The 21,664-nt window shown below is 37.8% G+C and overlaps 1 protein-coding gene across 6 annotated transcripts in view; it reads left to right on the plus strand.

Moving 5' to 3' along the window:
* ANKS1B (ankyrin repeat and sterile alpha motif domain containing 1B) overlaps nt 1–21,664 on the plus strand; it is a 1,247,671-nt gene that overhangs the window by 317,138 nt on the left and 908,869 nt on the right. The window lies entirely within an intron of this gene.

Raw genomic sequence — 21,664 nt, forward strand, 5'->3', positions numbered from 1 at the left:
ACACAAAATGAAAAAGTGTATGTGATAATATAATGTTGTTAGAAGATTAAATTGACAGGCATTTATTTGGCTGAGTAGTTAAGAAGCCACTTGGAACAACCCATTGTGCAATGACTTGGTTGGAGACCCAGCTCCACTCTGGATTCCAGCTGCAAGCTAATGTGCATCCTGGGAGGCAACAGGTGATGGCAGGAGCAGTTGTGTTCCTGCTACCCATATGGGAGACCACAGAATGAATTCCTGGCTCCTGACCTCAGCATAGCGCAGCGTCAGCAGTTGTGGGCCTATGAGGTGTAAACCAGCAGACAGGAACTCTCCACCTCTGTTCACTTTCTCAGTTACTTTTTCTCTTTCCCCCACCCCTCTCTGTGAGTGTGTGTGTGTGTATGTGTATGTGTGTGATTCTTTTGTCTCTCTCTCTGACTCTCAAACAAAACTAATAATTAAAAAATAAAGGTTAACTCACATAAGAAAAACAGTCTAGGACAGAAAACAGTTCAAATAAAAAGTCTAAGACTGAAAATAATTCACAGTAATTGTCCACGAAAGTGTTACATTTCAATTTTTTAAAAAAGATTTTATTTATTTGAGAGGTAGAGTTACAGACAGTGAGAGGGAAAGACAGAGAGAAAGGTCTTCCTTCCATTGGTTCACTCCCCAACTGGCCACAACAGCCAGAGCTACGCCGATCCGAAGCCAGGAGCCAGGTGCTCCCTCCTGGTCTCCCACATGGGTGCATGGATCCAAGGACTTGGGCCATCTTCTACTGCTTTCCCAGGCCACAACAGAGAGTTGGATTGAAAGAGGAGCAGCCGGGACTAGAACTGGTGCCCATATGGGATGCTGGTGCCGCAGGCAGAGGATTAACCTACTGTGTCACGGCACCAGCCCCTTCAATTTTTTTCTACTTTGGAACAAACATATAGCAGTTATTTGTAAAGAAACATTTTTTCACATGTCTGTGTCACCAACAATTTGTTAATAGCCTCTGAAATTCTAATTGTGGGAAGCTAAATGTGAAACTCATAAAAAAATTATTGCTTTAAAATCTCTATAGGAATTTTAAGAATTTATCCTGATCTTTACAGAATTGTGATTAATGTATACTAGACTTAGTTTCATAATGGTAAAGACAGTCTTTTCTTAACATTAATTTATGTAAGAGGGAGGGAAGGATAGTAATTAACTTTTGGTTTACAATTTTGTATTAAGAGGGAGGGAGGCAAAGAGAGTGTGGAAACATACAAAAAACACTTTCATCTACTGAGTCACTCCCCAAATACCTGCAGTGATTGAGACGGGTCTGAACCAAAGCTGGAAGCCAGGAACTCAGTCCAGGTCTCCCACGTGGATTGCAGAACTCAATTATATGAGCTATCACCACTATCTCCTAGGGTCTACATTCGCAGGACGCTGGAGTCAGGAGTCAGATCAACATATACAACATGGACACTCCTATGGGGGACACAGGGCATGTTAACTAGTGTGTTAACTGCTAGGCTAAATGCCTACCCTGAGATCAGCCTTTTGATGTTCAACGTCAGTGGTCTAATGTCAGAGTAATTTCTAGTATATGGTCAGAATTAAGTAATTGTTGAATAAATCAATAAGTAAATTGTATATTGTAGAGTTTTATGTCTGAAATTTTTAAATGTAGATTTTTATCTTACATCCACATGGATGAAGTAGAAAGGAAATTAACAAGCAGAAGTTTATATTTGTTAATATAATCTTTATTTGCTTAACATATTACCAATAATTTGAGTATTTTACTTATTCCTTGCAGAAATTAATATTTTTAAAGTATTTTTAAACAGTTAATTGGAAAGTAATATAGTAGTTAGGGCTCTTATTACCATATTCAGATTACTTATCAAATAATATGATTATATCTCATTCTCCAATACTTTACTATTGGTTAGTTTTATTATTTCATTTTATTTTATTATTTTGTTATACTTAATAGTGATTTGCTTTTGGTTATTTTTTGATAGATCTTCTTTCCTTTGGCCACTTTTCTGTTAAGACTGGTGTTGTTTCAATTAATTTATTGCTTCTTGAGATAACATTTTTAGTTATATTTATCACATAACATTTTCCAGTCTGCATCTTTTTTCTGGTCTTAATTTGTGTATGTGTATATGTACAAATGTGTTGGGTAGTTTTTAACCTATAAAATTCATTAAACTTCTAAGTCCTATTTTTGATAAGTTAATCCAGAATTCCTTTTAACATAAATTCCAAATAACTCAGCATTACTCTTTGCCTGTTGCTATCTAGTTTTCCTGTGAATTTCCATAGAACAATAACTCAACATTCTTCTCATATTTCATTGTTTGTCTTGGATTTATTCTTGAAATCTCATTTATTTCTGCTTTCCTACTTAATAAATGATATGACTCAGTGTATTAGTCAGCTATACATCACTGTAACAAATACCTGTGAAATGCTATTTATGAAGGAATGAGATTTATTTTATTTATTTTAGCCACAATCCAAGAATCAGTCACCACATCAGATAATGATGGTGGTGATGACAAATGGTAGACAGATATGGCAGAGGAAGGATCACATGATGAGTCAGGAAACAGAGACAAGGAGCAAACGCAAGCACGTTCGCCTGATTCTTCCTCATAAAGTCACCAGGATTTAATCAGGAGGTTTCCAGCCTAGGAATATAATGCATTATATTGACTTCCCAAGGATCCCACCTTTAGATGCCATCATTGGATTAAGTTTCACCCTTAATCCATTAACTATTAACATAAGATTTTGGGATGAAGCATTTAACACATGGCCTTGGGGGAAACCCAAATTAACACACAAATCATACTGTTATTATTACATTAAATCGATGACTTTGAATTTGCAAAGCTAAAATATCCAACCTATAAGGTGATTTTCATATATTGAAGCCACTTTTATAGATCTCATGCATTTTTGGATTCTATTAAAAGAAACCCAGGTGGATGTTTGGTCTAGAGGTTAAGAAGACTCTGGTCGAGATGCTTACACATTGGAGTCCCTGGGTTTTTGCTCAGTTCCAACTCTTAGCTCCAGATTCCTGCTAATGCAAACTCTGGAAGGCAGCAGTGCTGGTTCGAGTAATTGGACTGCTGCATGGGAGACCTGGATTGGGTTCCCTTCTCTGGGCTTTAGCCTCATGGGCATGGATCAGATAGTTGAATTCTGGCTACCCATATGGGAGGTTTGAATTGGTTTCCTGGCTCCTGGCTTTGGCCTCCGGAGTATTATGGAAGCAACCAAGAGATAGGAGTTTTCTGTTTCTATCTGCCTCAGTCTTTCAAATAAAAACAATAATAATAAAAAACCATTAAACCATACGTTGGACATATAATGCCTAATGAAAAACCCATTATCTTAAAGTTTGGTACAGGAACTTTTGGAATCAGTGCAATTAGTATAGTGCTACATAAATTTTTATATTCCCATATTTGTGGATTTGAATAAATTATATTTTACATAAGTAATCCTCAATTTAATTGAATCAAGAAAACATGTATCAGATATCATTTGCATTCAAAGCATAGTGCTCACCTTTAGCAACATAAATATTATGGAAAGAGTACTCAATTGGATTATAGGTTACCCATACATCTGGTTCTGGACTTATAATTTTTAGATTATTACACAAAATTTCCTTGCAAAATTAGAATATTGATCTAATTTCTAGGTTTTGTCTAGATTTTTAATTGATCCTATATTCAATATTTAGTTTATTTCTGCCTCCAAGAATACTAACATTAGGATGAACAGACTTTTTAAAAAAGATTTATTTATTTTACTTGAAAGTCACAGTTACACAGGGAGAGGAGAGGTAGAGAGGTAGAGAGGTAGAGGTAGAGAGAGAGAGGTCTTCCATCCGCTGGTTCACTCCCCAGATGGCTGCAATGGCTGGAGCAGCACCAATCCGAAGCCAGGAGCCAGAAGCTTCCTGGGGGTCTCCCTTGTGGGTACAAGGGCCCAAAGACTTGGACCATCTTCTCCTGCTTTCCCAGGCCATAGCAGAGAGCTGGATCGGAAGTGGAGCAGCCAGGTCTTGAACCGGTGCCCATATGGGATGCCAGCACCGCAGGCAGAGGCTTTACCCCACTATGCCACAGTACTGGCCCTAGGGTGGACAGACTTTATAGAGCATTTTGGAGTTCATGATATGAATATATTATATGGTATTTTATCCTTGTGACTAGATTGATGTTTCTACAAGAAGCAATATCTTTCAAAAGTCATGAAATTTTAGAATTCTAAATATCCAAGGATTAAAGTTCCTGGAAAATATCTAGAAGATTTAGTATAAATGGGCTTGTGCAGATCATTTCAAAACAGTTAAATAAGATTAAAGTTGTGCAAAGAGTTAGAAGGGAAACCAAGAATGAAAAGACTTGAAAAATGAAACCCATTTTAGAAAATATGGCTAATCCCAAATTTGTTTGTTCTCATTCATGGTCATAATAATTGTTGCCATTTACACAGTGCCTACTCTGTCAAATTCACTTGAACAATTTCTGATTCTCAAGTAAGCGTTCAAAGGAAGAAATATGTAATCTTCTCAAAGTCACATTAAGTGGCAAGGCTATGTATGATTCAAGCTTGGATTTTAAAAGCTGTATCATGCTGCTTTCCTGACTTTGTTTACATTTTTCTTATTCCTGCTAGTTGCTTTTGTTCCTGGCTATATGCTCAATTTTGGAAGTTTTAGAAGAATCCTCTTTGGCTATCATTTGGGATCATATCTTTGAGAATAACTGCCAACATTTCATTATTTATTAATTTAATCACAAATATCAAATTAAGGGAAAGTTGAAGATGGTTCAGAGCCTGTTGCTAGATTGCTACTAGTTTTTTGCTACCATTCCTGTTAGTAGAGAATGGCATTAGAACAAAGAATTCTAGTGGATCAGTTGTATTTGGGTGTATGATACTGCATTTCCCCACAGACTTTTATGATTTATTTACCTCTGCACCATATGTGCCACAGAGCTTTGAGGCTCTTTACTCAAAGTTAATCCTACTGAATGGACACCTTCTACCTTCTGTCCCATCCACTGATGTAGCCTCCACTCTACAGGGTTGAGATATGTTGTCTCTGTACTGAACCTTTAGCTGTTTTTGCAACAGGCTTGCCAATAGTTTCTGCTCCTGCAGTTGCCACACTCATATTGTCCTGGGGAGAGGGGCCAGAATCTCTTCCTGATATAGCTGGAGCATCATTTGAGAATTAGGATGTACCTGTAGCCCTCACTATGGCAATATTAAGACATGGTGGAAGCACCTGTAATGGGTACACTGACTGTGCTCCTCCATGAAAATATGAAGTCTGCTTTTGCCAGTGCTGTATGTTTCCTGAGTCTGCAGCCTTGTTTGCAGCTACAATCATGGCACCTGTAGAGGTTCTTTTTGTTACCATCATTCCTGTTGCTACCCCTTTCCCTCATTCATGTTTTGTAATTGGAGAAGAATGTAAAGTCTTGAATGCAGTGTACATAGAAGGCTTGTTGGATTCATTCCTCCTTAGTAGAACCATTATGGGTGGGCTCCAAATCTTCAAGATTAGTTTGAAAGCTCCTGGTGTTCCCTCCATGAAACTTCATAGCATGTGCCTAGGGGGAGAATAAGAAACAAGAAAGTAAAACCAACAAAGTCTCCCTTCTCTTCTTACAGCTAACCAATAAGAGGAAATCACTGCTTGTGCACATAGCACTTTGCATTGCCACTGGTAGAAGTGGCAGTCACAGGGAGGCACTGGGTCCCATGACGTATCAACCTGTCAAGTTGGAGTAGTCTCCATTCAAGAATAGATCAGGATGGTTAGGATGCTGTAGTTGGTATCACAACATTGGATATGAAATTAAGAGCTGCTGACGGCTAAGGAACCTCTGAAATTCACATTTGGAGACATTTTGGAGCAGCACTAAGAAACATCAGCCTCCCAATGGACTCATTTGCCCTGTAGTTCTGCCACATGTGGTTCATTTTCCAGGTAAGCCTCAGTACTAGAGTTTCTGCAGGACCGTTAGCTGCTCTCCCCCAGGTACCCTGGCCCCATTTTCTAGTCTCTGCAAAGGCTTACCTCTGGGCTTGTGTTCTCTTCTTTAGGCTCAGGCAAAGTCATTGTGTTGTCAGCTGTATCCTCTTGTGTATGGCTGTAAGCATCCACTGCTGGTCTCAGAATGTGAACAAGATTCTCCCAGTGAGCAAAAAGATCCTCTGTTGTGTCTGCAGGAGGACTCAACTGGAGGTAAAAAGAGTGGCCAGTGGCAAGCTTCAGGCGGAGCTGTTTTTTTTTACTGTTGTGGATGGTTATCTTTACAAACTTCAAGGGAAGCAGCCTGGTTAGCTCTAAGGTCTGTGCAGGCTTGATGACTCTTTCTTGTTTGCCTCCAGCATGTTCATCGATAGGAGTCGGCCGGGCCAGCAACATGACATCAGGTAGCGCAAGGCAGGGGCTGGTGCGAACAATGCCCAGAGTCAGTGTTTGGGCGCGGTTGTGCACATCAATCATTTCTCCTCTTTTGCTGATCTGGACGAAGTCACTCTCAAACATCGGTGTATAGCTAAACATAGTGTATTCCCCTTTGTACAGTTGTTGCTGCAGTTTCCCCATGGCAGTGTTAAACATGCTCATTGTGGGGCTGCTATGGGTGTGCAATTCAGTAACAGAAACTGGCTATTCACGGTTATCTTTCATCAAGACAGCTTTTGAGGGATTGCTGCAAGCCCCCTTAAGACACTTGCAGGTCTCCTGTTTCCCGGGATTCTTCAGCAGGTGGGCAGATGGTTCTCTTCTGCAGGGTTTTTTGTTCTTGAGCTGGGTGGAGGCTCTGATTGCTAACTTCTCCGTGCTGGAGATGGGCCTCTGGAGCCAAACTGTGGTCTTCCTGTTGTTTATGGGCACAAATGTCCAGGATCAGGTAGAGGTCACTGATGTTGGGCCCTTGTAAGTGTTGGGTCCTGGTGGATGTCAAGGCCCATAGACGCTGGGATGCGTAGATGTTGTTGCTCACTCAGGAGGGACTTCCCTTGACCCTAGCACACTTGATCACAATAGACTTTGTTCTTTGATTCTACAACTTCAATTGCCACCCATCTTAATGTTCCTCTCCTTTGGAAACTGAAGCAGCCACCTTATCCTAAAGCAACTCTGGGGACTGCTCTTATCCTCCCCTGTCCATTGTGAGCTGTCCCCATCACATACCCCTTTGTCTCTGTCATAGCACAGCCCCTCCCTCAGCAGGAACATAGTCACCTCCACTCCACTCACCACACCTCAGAAAGACCCCCTCGCCTTTCCCTCAGGATTCTCTCTAGCGATCTTAGCACAAAATGGCAAACTGCTTTGAAAAAGTTGAATCAAACTCTGTTGGGTATGAGTTTAACATATACATGCTCTCTGTACTCTTTTATCCAGTACTTGTAATTTCAGATATTTATCTTAAAAGGAGAATTGGACACTTTGGTGAGCAGGTTAGTACAGGATTTTCTTCAGTGTTTATTGTAGCATAAACATAAGATTAATATACAAAAATAAGATTAACATGCAAAAGCAAGATTAGTATCCTCCAATAGGAGATTGGTTAAATAAATTATAGAATATTCTGCCATAGAATACTCTGCAGTCATAAAAATGAATATGTAACTCCTTATTTACTGACATTAAAATATATTGTTTTTCTTAGAGAAAAACAGAGTTTAAAGCAGGATCATTAGTGTGATTCAGTTTATGTGAAATGATCAGTGTGTATGTTTGGGTATGGAATCATGTTCAGTGAAATGTTTTTCTGCTGTAATTTTTATTTTCTTTATATTTTTACTAGTTCTATTACTAAGAAAATGAATCCAGTTTTACTGGTGATGTCTTTTTTTTTTTTGTCTTAAACCACAGTAAGTTTTACATTTTGACTCACCTTCGAATTACTAGATAATATTTTTAAGCTTTGACCTGGCTAGAAAGTGAGTAGCCTTAAAGATCACATTCATGTTCCCTCTACTCTTTGTTCACTATCAGAATGTATTGAAGAAAAAAAATAAAAGCACTGAGGAATTTTGGTAACTAATACAAATATCAGTTTAATGAGATTATGAAATATTTATTGACAGTATATGATAGCACATGTGCACATTTATGAGCTATCTTCAGAAAGTTCATGGAAAATGTGTTTTATGAAAAAATATGTGTGGACTTCAAAAAATTTTTTGCATCAAAATCAACTTCTTAAAAAATTTATGTGAGAGGTAGAGAAACAGAGAAAGGGAAAGACAGAGTGAAGTCTCATTTTTTCTGGTTCACCCTTAAATGTCTGCACAAATGGGGCTGAGCCAGCCCAAAGTCAGGAGGCAGGAACTCAGTTCTCATACTGCTTATGTAGTACCCTTGTAGTATTCATTGTGTGGTCTGTAAAACATTTCATGAATATAAGTCCTCCTACTATGATTTGAATCTATGTTAGTTTTTGAATAGCATTGTTTCAACAGTGTTTACTAAGTTCATAATTTCTGAAGAAGAAAGTCATGGTTCTTGTCCCTGTGTGTATCAATTCTCACAGACAATGCAGACCATAAAATAGTGAATAAAACATGTTTTTTGTACTTATTTCTTTTTTTAAAAGATTTATTTGTTTATTTGAAAGGTAGAGTTACAGAGAGGCAGAGACATAGAGAAAGAGGAGAGAGAGAGAGGGAAAGAGAGAGAGAGAGGGAGAAAGAAGTGCACCATCTGCTGGTTCACACCCCAGATGACTACAAGAGCCAGGGCTGGGCCTGGCTGAAACCAGGAGCCAGGAGCTTTTTCCACATCTCCCATGTGGGTAGCAGATGCCAAAGCACTTGGGCCATCATTTACTACCTTCCCAGTTGCACATGCAGGAAGCTGGATCAGAAATGGAGCAGCTAGAACTCTAACTGGAGCCCACATGGGATGCTTTGTCGCAAGTGGTGGCTTAACCCACTGGGCAACAATGCTGCCTCCAGTTTCTTTTTTATATTGAAATGCTTAGTTATTTCTGATGAGCAGTTTGCTTTTTTATTTAATGATTTATTTATTTACTTGAAAGTCACAGTTACACAGAGAGAGATGGAGAGGCAGAGAGAGAGAGAGGTCTTCCATTCACTAGTTCACTCCCCAATTGGCCACAACAGCCGGAGCTGTGTCGATCCAAAGCCAGGACCAGCAGCTTCTTTCGGGTCTCCCACACGGGTGCAGGGGCCTAAGGACTTGGGCCATCTTTTGCTTTCCCAGGCCATAGCACAGAACTGGATCATAAGTGGAGCAGCCAGAACTTGAACCAGAGTCCATATGGGATGCTGGCACTGCAGGTGGCAGCGTTACCTGGTGTGCCACAGTGCCGCCACTCCCCTCCCACCCCCCCCACCCCCGCCAGCAGTTTGGTTTTATTTAGTGAGACAAGTATTCAGATCATCAATGACACCTCTTACTGGCCTTTCCAAAGTCCTTGTATCTTAATATCCACTTCAAAAATATGTTACTTATTGTGTAATTAGCAAACACAGCAAGCTTGATATATTAAAAAGTATCTAAGTGGTTCTGATTATTTTCGAAAGGAGAAGCTGGGTAGGTAGCATTAAACACCGTATAATTTAATTTAGATGCTTTTAAAAAATTATAGATATATCAACCTTCTTAACAGAACTTATTTTTCATGCACATATTTGACAAGATATTTATCTACGAATTCCATTGGAACACTTGAGTTAATTGTCTTGTCTCCAGGGAAACCCGCAACAGTGTTACTCATGGAACCTATAGACTTTTGGATTTTCCAAACTAGTCATTAGATCAATAACAGTAGAACCTTTTTATTTGGCTTGATACCCATTGTATGCAGCATTCTAGAAAAAGTGCCTCTTTTTCATGAATCTGATGAATCTTATTGGGTGTATGTGAAATTCCTCCAGCTATTTTTTAAAAAGATTTATCAGAGTGACAGAGAGACACAGAGAAGGATCTTCCATCTGCTGATTCACTCCCCCAAATGGCTGCAATGTTTGGGGATCTGCCAGGCCAAAGCCAAGAGCCAGGAGCTCCATCCAGGTTCCACACGAGTGACAGGGACCCAGGTACTTGGGCCATTTTCTGATGCTTTCCTGGGTGCATTAGCAGGGAGCTGCATTGGAAATGAAGTGGGGGGGAACAGGAACCAGTGTTCCAATGGGATGCTAGTATCTCAAGCTGCTGTGCCACAGTGCCAGCCCCTCTTCTAGCTTTTTAGGAAACTACCCTATTAGTATTAATCTCAATACTTGAGAAGTTCAGATGGTTAAATATAAATCTACCTGTTGGGGTCTGCATTGTGACATAGTGGGTAAAGCCACCAGTTGTGATGCTGGTATCCCATATGGGAGCTGGTTTGTGTCCAGGCTGCTACACTTCTGATCTGGCTCTCTGCTAATGGCCTGAGAAAAGTAGCAGAAAATGACCCAAGTGTTTGGTTCTCTGCCACTCACGTTGGAGACCTTGATGAAACTTCCAGCTTCGGCCTGGCGCAGTGCTGGCCATTGTGGCCATCTAGGGAGTAAACCAGCAGATGGAAGATATCTCTCTCTTTCTCTCTCTCTCTCTCTCTGTAACTCTTTCAAAATAAACAAATCATTAGGGGGAATTTATAAGTCAGAAAGTTTCTCTTAAAAGTCCACCTGAACCTGAGATTAAGAAATCCTTGTATTCTTTCTGTACACTTGTTCTTAAGGAAGATTTCAATATGGTTATTCATTAGATATTCTTAAAATTTGGCTGTGTCCTCTACATTAAAATGTATGTCACTGGGTTAATCATTTAGCTTCCTGGGGCCATATTTTTCTCAGCCTTAAAACTGAGGTGATCCCTTGCAATTCTTTCAACTCCAGAATAGTTACAGGTATGTGATAAGGATTTAACTTATTCCCTCTGTTATAAATTTTTACATATTTTTGAAATACTCTGGAGGATAATAATGAAAGCATTATTCAAATAACAGTTCTGGGAATTGTGTGATTCAATGTATAATTTTATTCTGCTGCTGAATTTTTTCTTTGTGAAACTTTTAATTAATCAATGTTTGAAGTGCGGAAGTGGAAAAAAGTTCAGTAAGGTAGGAAATCAGTGCCAGCGTTGCTTAAAAGTAATTAAAAACATGTGTTAATCATTTAAACAAAATTCATTTCATGATGAACATGGCTGCAACAGGCAATAATTATATTAAAAGTTGTCTACATCTTAACCTTCACAGTCTGTGACTATGTTCCCTTACATGGAAAAGGGACTTTGCAGTTATGAGTAATTTAAAGATCTTGAGATGATGGTACTATCTGTATTATGCTGTGGGCCAAATGGAATTAGAGTTGCCTTTATAATTGGAAGACAGAGTAAGAGACAGAGATGTGATAATGACAGTAGAGTTCAGAGTGAAGTAGCCATGCACTGAGAAACAGGGGCAACTTCCAGAGGCTAGAAAGGCAGAGAATGGATTCTTCTCTAGAACATCCAGAAGAAACCAGCCCTGCTTACACCTTGACATTAGCTCATTGAGAATCACTGTGGAATTTTGACCTGAGGAACTGTAAGGGAATACATTTGCATTGTCTAAGCTGAGTTTGTGGTAATTTGTAACGGCAGTGCTAAGGCATTATGACAGACTTGTGTTTGTAGAAGAGAGGTACTTCTGAGACAAATATACAAACATGTAGGAATGGATTAGGAATAGAGTTTTGAGCAGAGGCTGGATGAATTTTGAGGAGTCTGATGGAAAAGGCTGAGTTGCCTTGAATAGAAATGTAAATGTTAAAGAGTCCACTGCTGAGGTCTAAGAAAGAAGTTATTTGGTAGAGAAAATCATATTGTCTTATAGAACACCTGGGTTATCATGAAGAGAATGTTTTTAGAAACAGATGTTAAAGGCACTAGTGGTGATTGCTCAGGAGAAAATTTGGAGAAAGAGAGAAACTTGTTTCATCACAAGGAAGACCAAAATCATAGCAGATAGGATGCTGGTAAATATGGGAGCATTAAAGATGTTCCTGGTAAATGCTCAGAAGTAAATGAGGAACATTATTGAAAACTGAAGGAAAGGAGATACTTACACAGTAGCAGAAAATCTAACAGAATTGTGTGCTCTGATTATATGGAAAGCAAAACCAGGAAGTGAACAAGTTGGATCTTTAGCTGAGTAGCTTTCTATCCCAGGTCAAGATGTGGCCTTGTTTCTTCTTGTTGCTTTTGGTGAAATGTGAGAGGACAGGTAAATGGAGTGAAGACTTTTTATACAAAGAGAAACCAGAACTTGGTGATTGGGACATTTTCAACCTTATTCATATCACAAAAGATGCTAAAATTCAGAGATTCACTATCAAAGTGTTTTATGAAGAGAAAGGCAAAGATATGGCTAGACAATTTTTTGTGCATCTAAAAATCAGATATGCAGTCATACAGAGAGTTGTCTGAGAAATTAAGCATGTGATTCATATACTTTCTCAACCATCTCAATGTAATCCAGAGTGGAACTATTCAGGGAGCCCTGTGACATACATAGAAAACCCAAAAGAATTTTGACAATGAAATATTAGCAGAGTCATTGATGGCTTCTACTGAAAGGAACAGAGAGAAGACAAGAATGCTGTTGGTTTACTAAAATTCTACAGGCCAGAAATAGATTTGTGAAGCTATTCAGCTGCAAATATATATTAACATTACTGAAATAGGAAAGGTGGAGAGAGAGGGTGGGCCTGGGAGGATGGAACCAGGAGTACAAAGGATAATTCCTAGGCGTTAAAATTTAATGCTGTTTACCCTGTTGGATTTCTGAATTGCTTCTGATGTTGGATCCTTTTTAACCTTTCATTTCTCTTTCTTTGCATGGGAATACCTATAATTTTCTTAAGCTTGTCCTACCGTTGTATTTTGGGAGCTGGTAACCTTTTTTCAAGTTCACAAATTCACTGATAGAAAATTTTGCCTTGAGATGGCTTGTTCCTTGAGTCTCACCCACACCTGATTTAGAAAAAGGTATTTGGGACTTTTGAATTGAAGACATTTCGAGTTTAAGTTGATGTTTGAATTGAGACTTACATGGGGTGAATGGATTTTACATATCAATGGATTTGAATATTTTTGGGGGAAAGGATGTGATAGAATAATGCCCCCTATCCTGTGTTCACATCCCAAAGTTAAGAACCTGTGAATATGTTACCTTATATGGCAGATGGGACTTTACATACATAAGTAAGTTAAGGATCCTGAAATGGAAGGATTATCCTGGAATACCTAAGTGGGCCTAGTGTGATAGAAGAGTCTTTTTGTGAATAACAGGGAAAATGATTTGATGGGGAAAGCAGCAAGACATTGAAAGATGTTATTTTGCTAAATTTGAGGTGGTGGAAAAGATTGTGGGCCAATGGCCTCTTGAAGATGGAAAAGGCAGGAAAGGATTCTCCTAGAGCCTTCAGAAGTAACTAGCCCTGCTGACACTTTAATTTTAGCCCAGTAAAACTCTTTTAAGACATCTGACCCAATGATTGTCAGGATAAATTTATATTTTAAGCTACTAGGTTTGTGATGATTTATTACAGTACCTATAGGAAACTAATACAATGGTATGAAATTTAGGTTAGTAGACATTTCATCTGTTATATACTCATTTAAGGAACAGATGACAGTTTTCTGTATCTAGAGAGACCGTGAGAAATACAGGCATTTATTAAGGACTGAATGCATTCCTATGAGCTAGATTTTAAAAATGGTTTTATGCTGTCATTTTTATCACTGTTAAAACTGAACAAAAATTTTATCATTGGGAAGACTCCAGTTTATATCATTTGAGGAAAACTTTATGATGCTAATAGTAGCAACAGTAATGTTAACAATGATACATATTATTTGTTGAGTGCCTGTCAAGTGTCAAACACAGCAATAAGCACTTTATATTCTTTATCTTACTTAAATTTCAATCACTCTTATAAATTATTTTCACTTTTCCTTTAGAAAATTGAATTTTGAGCGCTTAACTTGCTCAAGTTTGCATATCTATTGTGTTTGAGCCAAAACTCATATAATTACTTTATGTGCAATTTAAAAAAATTAATTCAGGCCCAGTTTCTTGTAACGAGAATAAATCTGTATATTGTCTACTGTTCAGTATTTTTCATCATAGCCTTTCATTGTTAAAGAGGTTATCAGTAATTGTTGATGTCATTCTTGTCTAGAATATATTAAATTTATCATTTTATACTGTGCTTACAGAATGAGTGAACTGCTAACTATGTTAATTATTTATACTAAAGATTTAAAGAAATTGATGAGTTGATAAGAATGTTAGTTTCTTTAGAATACTTCCCCATTTTCCCTATTATTTTCAGCATTTTTCCATTCATTGCACAAATGTTTATTAACAATCTGTTGCATGCGGCATGTAGAGCAAGTAAACATACAACATGCTCTCATGTTTTTATAATTTTGTGCCAGGTATTATACGTGATACAAAATGAGGATTATGTATGGTTTCTGCTTTGCAGAGCCTAAAAATTTACTTCAAGTAGTCACCCTGCCTACTACTTATTGGCTGTGTGCTCTTTGGGCAAGTAACTGATTCTCTGCTTCCTCTTCCTTAAATGTGTTTTTCAATAGGATTGTTATGAAATTCTAACAATACAAGCACAAATTTCTGCATAAATTTATTATTATAGAATGAAAACAGTTTTTTTTTTTTTCTGTTCTGTTGATTGCTTCTGGAGACATCATCCAGTTTTGATAATATTGCCAGGTCAAAAAAATGGTGTCTAGTCCAAACCAACCTTATATAGTAAATGCAATCAAATATGTGCAATATTAATTTGTATGTGCTTAGAAAGCTTGGCAGTCTATGTAATGTGCTATTAGTATTAAGTATTTCTTTCAAAAGTTATTTATTAGAGAGAGAGAGAGAGAGAGAGAGAAAGATAGAAATAGAGATCTCCCATCCACTGGTTCAAGCCCTAAAATATCCACAACATCTATAGTTGGTAGTTAGTCCAGGCTGAAGCTGGCAGCAAAGAACTCAGTCTGGATGTCCCACATGGGTGGCAGGGACCCAACCACCTGCTGTCTCCAAGGGTGCTCATTAGCAGAAATCTGCAGCTGAGAGCACTAGAGTCAGGACTGCAATCCAGGTACTCCAATGTGGGATGAGGGTGTTCTACACAACATTTTAACTGCCAGATCCACCTGTTTATTTATTAATGGCTAAGTTGTGTATTTTGCTTTGACTTAACTTTGACAAACCTCATAATTATAAAAATATTCTGCCATATTTTCTTCATATATATTTATTAATTTTTGTATATATAATTTATCTGACTCCTTCTTACCCAAAAGTATGGTCAGTTGTCTCAGTGTTTGTTTTTTTTTTTAATCAACTAATCCAGTTTTCTGTATTGATTTTAAATGTTAACATTTGCATACATTTTCCTACTAGGCTTTATTTTTAAAGTGGTGGTAAGAGACACAAAACACAGAGTTTTCCAAACTAACCATTTAAAAAAATTAGTTGAGAGGCAGAGTAAAAGAGAGAGAGTGATTGATGGAGACAGTAGACAGTTCCCCTCAGCTGGCTCACTCCTCAAACTCCCACAATGACCAAGGCTGGGGCAGGCTGAAGCTAGAGCTGGAGGCTCCATCCACATCTCTTACATGGGACAGGGGATTAGCAGGAGGGGGAGGAACCCAACTGCTTGAATCATCACCTGCTGCCTCTCAGGTGCACAGTAGCAGGAAGCTGGAATCAGCAGCAGACCCCTGACCTAACTCCAGCCTCTCTGATGTCGGTGGCCAGCTTAACCCCTGTGCCAAATACCTGCCCCCACGTTGACCATTTTTCAGTAGTGCTACTGATCTCCAGAATTTTTTGATTTTGCAAAATGAAACTCTGTACCATTGTACAACTTCCATTTACTTCTTCACTCCAACCCCTGGCAATTAACATCCTACTTTCTGTTTCTGTGAATTTGACTACTCTAGTTACCTCAAATGAGTGCAAGTGTACAGTATGTTGGCTTATTTCACTTACCAAATGTCTTAAAGATTCATCTGTGTTAGACTTGCTTCCTTTGTAAATTGGAATAGTGTTCTGGTATATGTATATATCATATTTTGTTTAGTCATCTGTATGGGAACACTTACGTTCCATTCACTTTTGCCTATTACGAAAAATGCCACTGTGAATATGAGTGTGTAAATTTCTCTTCAACATCTTGCTTTTAATTCTTTTGTATATATACCCAGAAGCAAAAATGCTGAATTACATAATTCCACTCTAATTTTTAGAGGATCCTCTATACTGTTTTCCATACTGGTTATATTATTTTAAATTTCCACCAGACAGGAACAAAGCCTCCAAATTCTCCACTTTTTTCAAGCATTGATCTTCTGTTTTTCTGTTGATGTTGTTGATTGTAAGCATCCTCATGGGTGGGAAGTGACATCTCATTGTGGTTTTGATTTGCATTTCCCTATTGAGCATCTTTGCATATGCTTGTTGGCCAATTGTGTATCTTCTTTGGAAAACATCTGTTCAAGTCCTTTGTTCATTTTTTTAATTGGGCTAATTGTTTTTTGTTGTTGTTGATTATAAAAGTATTTGAAGTTGAATTTCCATCTAGTCAATTAAATCATATGCAAATAATGTAATCGTGTCTCTGACTTCAGTGTTCATAATCTTTTTTTTTTTTTTTTCCGTTTGAATTGGTTGGATTCGCCACTATGCTGTTTTGGTGGTAGTACAGGTTCAGCGATCTAAAACAGAGATCTTGATAATGTTTAAATTGTCTGTCTAATGTTACTCTTAAGTTTTGTTATTTTGTTATTCCATGTAGGCTTTTGGTTTTGAAACAGAGCTTTTAGAGTCTCAGTTTTTATTCTGTGTGTACTCTGTCTGTTGGGTGTCTTTGGTACAACTCCTTTTAACATTATTAATCAAATGTGACTTAAAAATTTTGACATATATTCAACAGGCCAAGGGACATGAGACAACCAAGATTGGTTAGCAGCAGTTTATTAAGTTTTACTGTATGTAGGAAGAGCTGCATCTTAAGAAGCGGCAACCCTGCAGAGGCTAGGGAGAAGAAAAATGAAGAGAAGAGACACAAAGGTTCACTTGATAGAGGATGGACAGTGAAAGGCTTTGCCTGAAGAAGTAAGGATTCCCAAGAGGCTCCAGAGCCGCTGCAGCCCTGAGGGACTTGGGGTTGCTTATGTATTCTAGGCTTTCGGTCTGCATGAGCTGGAGTGAGCAGCAATGGTGGCTTGCAGATTTTCTGTGTCTAGCCAGACAGAAAGTAAAGCAGGGTGCTATGTTCTCATGGGGTCTCTGGAGATAACCAAGTATGAAGCATTTCTGTAAAAGAGATCTCAGGGAAAAACAACACTTAGCTGAATTTATATTTTATTGTAAGCTGAAAAAATTGGGGGTGAGGGGCTTTTCCCCTCTAACAAAATTATGTTAATTTTCTGTCATATGAGTATGACTGAGAATTGCTACAATAAAATGCTATTTCATACTTATCTCTAAATACATAATACCAATACTTGATTCATAGAAAATATTCGGTAAATATTTAATATGTCACAGCCCAGAGTGAATCTCAGATGATTATTTGGCTACGTTAGGAATGGCAAGGAAAGGTTAGTGTGGCCAGAGAAGATTTTCTGGAAGAGTAGAACACATACTGCTAGTTGTAATTTTTTAGTGATATTCAAGTCATGCTAATTTTGTCAAGACCCTAATTCATTACTTGGTATTTAAGAATCCTGTACAGTGTGGCTCCTCTTTCTCTCTGCTCTGTCATACTGAAGCTATTGTGATCGCCACAAACTGGCGCACCAACCAGTTTTTCCCAACTTCTGACCATTTCGCTGAGTCCTCTTACCTGAAATACCCTGCCCATTTTTTGGAATCTGTTATAGGCCATCCTTACATAGTTGGCACACAACAAATATTCCCTCTCATTCCTTTCAAACCAAAGGGATATATAAAATCTGTTTACAGATTAAGAGTCCTTAACTGGCTTACATGAGAAAACCATTTTTTCTCTTGAAGATCTTCTTAAGGAAAATTATTATAACTGAAAGAATAGTGATTCCTTGGATTGGATGTACTCTAATGGGACATACTAGATGCTTTCTTACATCTCTGATCTGCATCATTTTTAGATGAAAAGCAGAAGTGTGGAGACATCAGTTAACTTATCATGACACAGTTATGAAGTAGCAGAGATGAATATTCCAACTTAGATCTCATTGATCCTAATGCCTAGAGTCTCTCTCTCTCTCTCTCGCACTCGCTCTTTCCCCTTCCTTTTTTTTTTCTTCATTACTCTTATTTTCTAAGAGAACAGTGTTTTTTGTACTTATATCTTCAAATGTCTCTTCTGCAAAAGTGTGGAGATGGGTTGGTTGAATAGATCTTTTCTTTCTTGGAAAAAAGGGATAGGTGGTTATGTCTGAGATATCCCCTGTTAATACATCATCACTTTTTATGGAAGATGAATTAATAAAGGTTCTCTATTATTTTAATATCTCCAACAATTTCCATTGCACTTTATTCTGAGTTTAACTTTAGTTGTAAATAGGAATGGATTTTTCTCTTTGCCATTTTCATTGTTTTTGCTATTCTTCCCTTACTTTCTTTCTTTTCTTTTCTTTTTTTTTTTTTTTTTTTGACAGGCAGAGTGGACAGTGAGAGAGAGAGAGAGAGAGAGAGAGAGAGAGACAGAGAGAAAGGTCTTCCTTTTGCCGTTGGTTCACCTTCCAAAGGCCACCACGGCCGGTGTGCTGCAGCCAGCGCACCGCGCTGATCTGAAGGCAGGAGCCAGGTGCTTATCCTGTCTCCCATGGGGTGCAGGGCCCAAGAACTTGGACCATCCTCCACTGCACTCCCTGGCCACAGCAGAGAGCTGACCTGGAAGAGGGGCAACCGGGACAGAATCCGGCGCCCCGACTGGGACTAGAACCCGGTGTGCCGGCGCCGTAAGGCGGAGGATTAGCCTATTGAGCCATGGCCCTGGCCACTTCCCTTACTTTCTATGCCTGATAGTTCATTGTTCAGCTGATGAATATCTGCTACTTTAATTTTTAAATGTTGTTTAGTTCCATGAACACGGAAATATACCAAGGGTTGTTTTTTTTTTTTAATAATAGAAATATCATGGCAGGATCGAAACAGTGAGATCTGTTTTAATCTTAGTGTTGTAGCTCCCCACGTATGTGCCTTTTGTCAGTCACAGAACCCATTGCTTTCTCATCATCTGTAGGACACTTTTACCTTCCTTGAGGAGTCGATACGAAAATAAAAGAAAATGTTTAAAATACATAGAATAATGCCATGCCTGTAGTAGACCCTCAATACCTGATAGCCATTTCTTCCTACTCTCTTAAAAAAGTATAAATCACTGTAAGTTTTAAGAAGTAATCTAGTGTCTATTATCTCTAGAAATGAAAGCAAGTTCTGTGAAGTCCCAGCTTTAACAACTGTAAGTTGTAGGTCCTCAAACTACTCACTTTGAGTCTTAATTTCATCATTTATAAGTATAATAATATTACCTACATCATACAGTATAGTGAAGAGTAAATGATATGCTGTTTAGTGCTTTTAGTGTCTAGCATTCAGCAAATGCTCAATAAATGTAAACTAGTAGTACATATATAGGACTTCCTAGTAATATTACATCTTTTTTTTTGTAAAGCAAATATTTCCAGCTTCTTCTTTATATGTGATAATCCTTTATGATAAAGACAATGCAATGTGAATTAATTTTAACTTGGCTAAGGAAGCTGTAGTTATTTACCCAAGAACCTCCACTAGTTAGGAGCCACTTACTCTTACAAGCCTTTTATAAATATTTGCTGCATGATGGCCTATGATAGCCAACTCTCTCCATAAAGGGTAAGATAATAAAAATATCAGGTTTTCAGTATTATATGGTCTTTGTCAAAATTACTTAGTTCTGCCATTGTAACACAAAAGCTGCTATAGGCAAAATGAAAGTGAATGAGCATGACTGTGTCTCAGCAAAACTTCATTTATGAAAACAGGCAGTAGGCTGGACTTTTGCTGAAATCTACTGACATTAAATCTCTGGAATGAAGAAAACAGACCCCTCATGCTGACAATGAAATCCATATCAATATGGTTGTATTTGGAACATATATTTGGTTCTATTTATCCTACACAGAAAAATAAAAATTTAGAGAAAAGACAAAAATGCAGTGAGCCAAAAAGCATATTCTACACATGTAACAAGACTCCAAAGTACCAGTTCCCAAGCTTCTAACCTCAAAACACAATTTTACAGAGATCTTTTAAGTGTTTATCTTAAACACATTTCTCAGAAATGGTAGTTGGATTAGCTTTGGATGGAACCACTCTGAAATTTTAGAAATTAATTTCTGAATGAGATATATATCCAAATGTTACTGTACATCTAGTTGGTGGACAACTATTGATTTTACAGTTTTAAGGCCCAACTCAAGTGCTGTTTTCTTCCTGAAGTCTTATTTAGTTCTCCTCTGATAGAAGTAGTCTCCTTTCTCTTAACAAAGAATTTATTTTTGACATCTGTAACTTTCTTCTTTATGTTATAGATATTCATATATAGATCATATTTTACTATTCTTTCATATTATAACCCATCTCTGTCTGACAAATTCTTGTGTTCTTCAACTCACTCTGCTTTGTGCCTGGCATGCAGTAGGCCCTCAGGCTATGTTCATGAAATTCTGAAGTTTTTCTTCAGTGATGTTGTCCTGAAACAAGCTGAAATGGTGTAAAAACACACTTTTTTAATCTGGGTTCTAATTTTGACTTGATCACTTAACTAACAATCTACTCACCCTCTGAATCAGCCTCAGTATCTTCATCTGCAAAATGGGGATAATTCTGACACTATAATGTTTTTTGAGGCTAAAATGAGTTGACAGAAATTGCCAAATTGCCATTTAATATTTTAGGTTTCCATAACATCAGAAAACCTAGCACATAATAAACATCAGCCTTTATTATATTGAAGGAATGTATTCAGTTTCTCTTTTTGCTTTACTCACTACTCTGTCATGTAAATATGAAAATAACTAGTGAATAACCCATTAATAAGTACATAACTACAGAATAAAAAGGGCAAAATTATCTTTATTGAGTAGGTATTACAGAAATATTATGTTTTCTGTGTCTGTCCACAAGAATTTTATCAGTTGTGCCTTTTGCAGTCTCCATAGCAGCAAAAATGAGGCTACATTTAATTTGAATGGACACCAAGAAGTCTTATTTCTTTGGTTATGTGGCCAAACTGAGATTTGTGTATACTTATTAGGTTCCAACCTTTTGAAAACAGATGCATTTACCAGGAATCATAAGGGAACATTCTAGAGAAAAGAGAAAGTGGCATCTATTATATTTTCCTATCCTATTAGTTACCAGCCTACATGTTGTACTGGAAGAGAGAAAAAAGAAAACCATAAAGAGATTAAATATGTCACCCACTTTGTTCTCTTCTGGCCTTTTTTTTAAGATTTATTTATTTTAAAGTCAGAGTTACAGAGAGAGGAAAGACAGACAGACACACACACACACACAATCTTCTGCCCTCTGATTCACTCCCCAAATGGCCACAACAGTTGGGGATGAGCCAA

Source organism: Lepus europaeus, chromosome 10, assembly GCF_033115175.1.
Source record: "Lepus europaeus isolate LE1 chromosome 10, mLepTim1.pri, whole genome shotgun sequence".
NCBI classification, from domain to species: domain Eukaryota; kingdom Metazoa; phylum Chordata; class Mammalia; order Lagomorpha; family Leporidae; genus Lepus; species Lepus europaeus.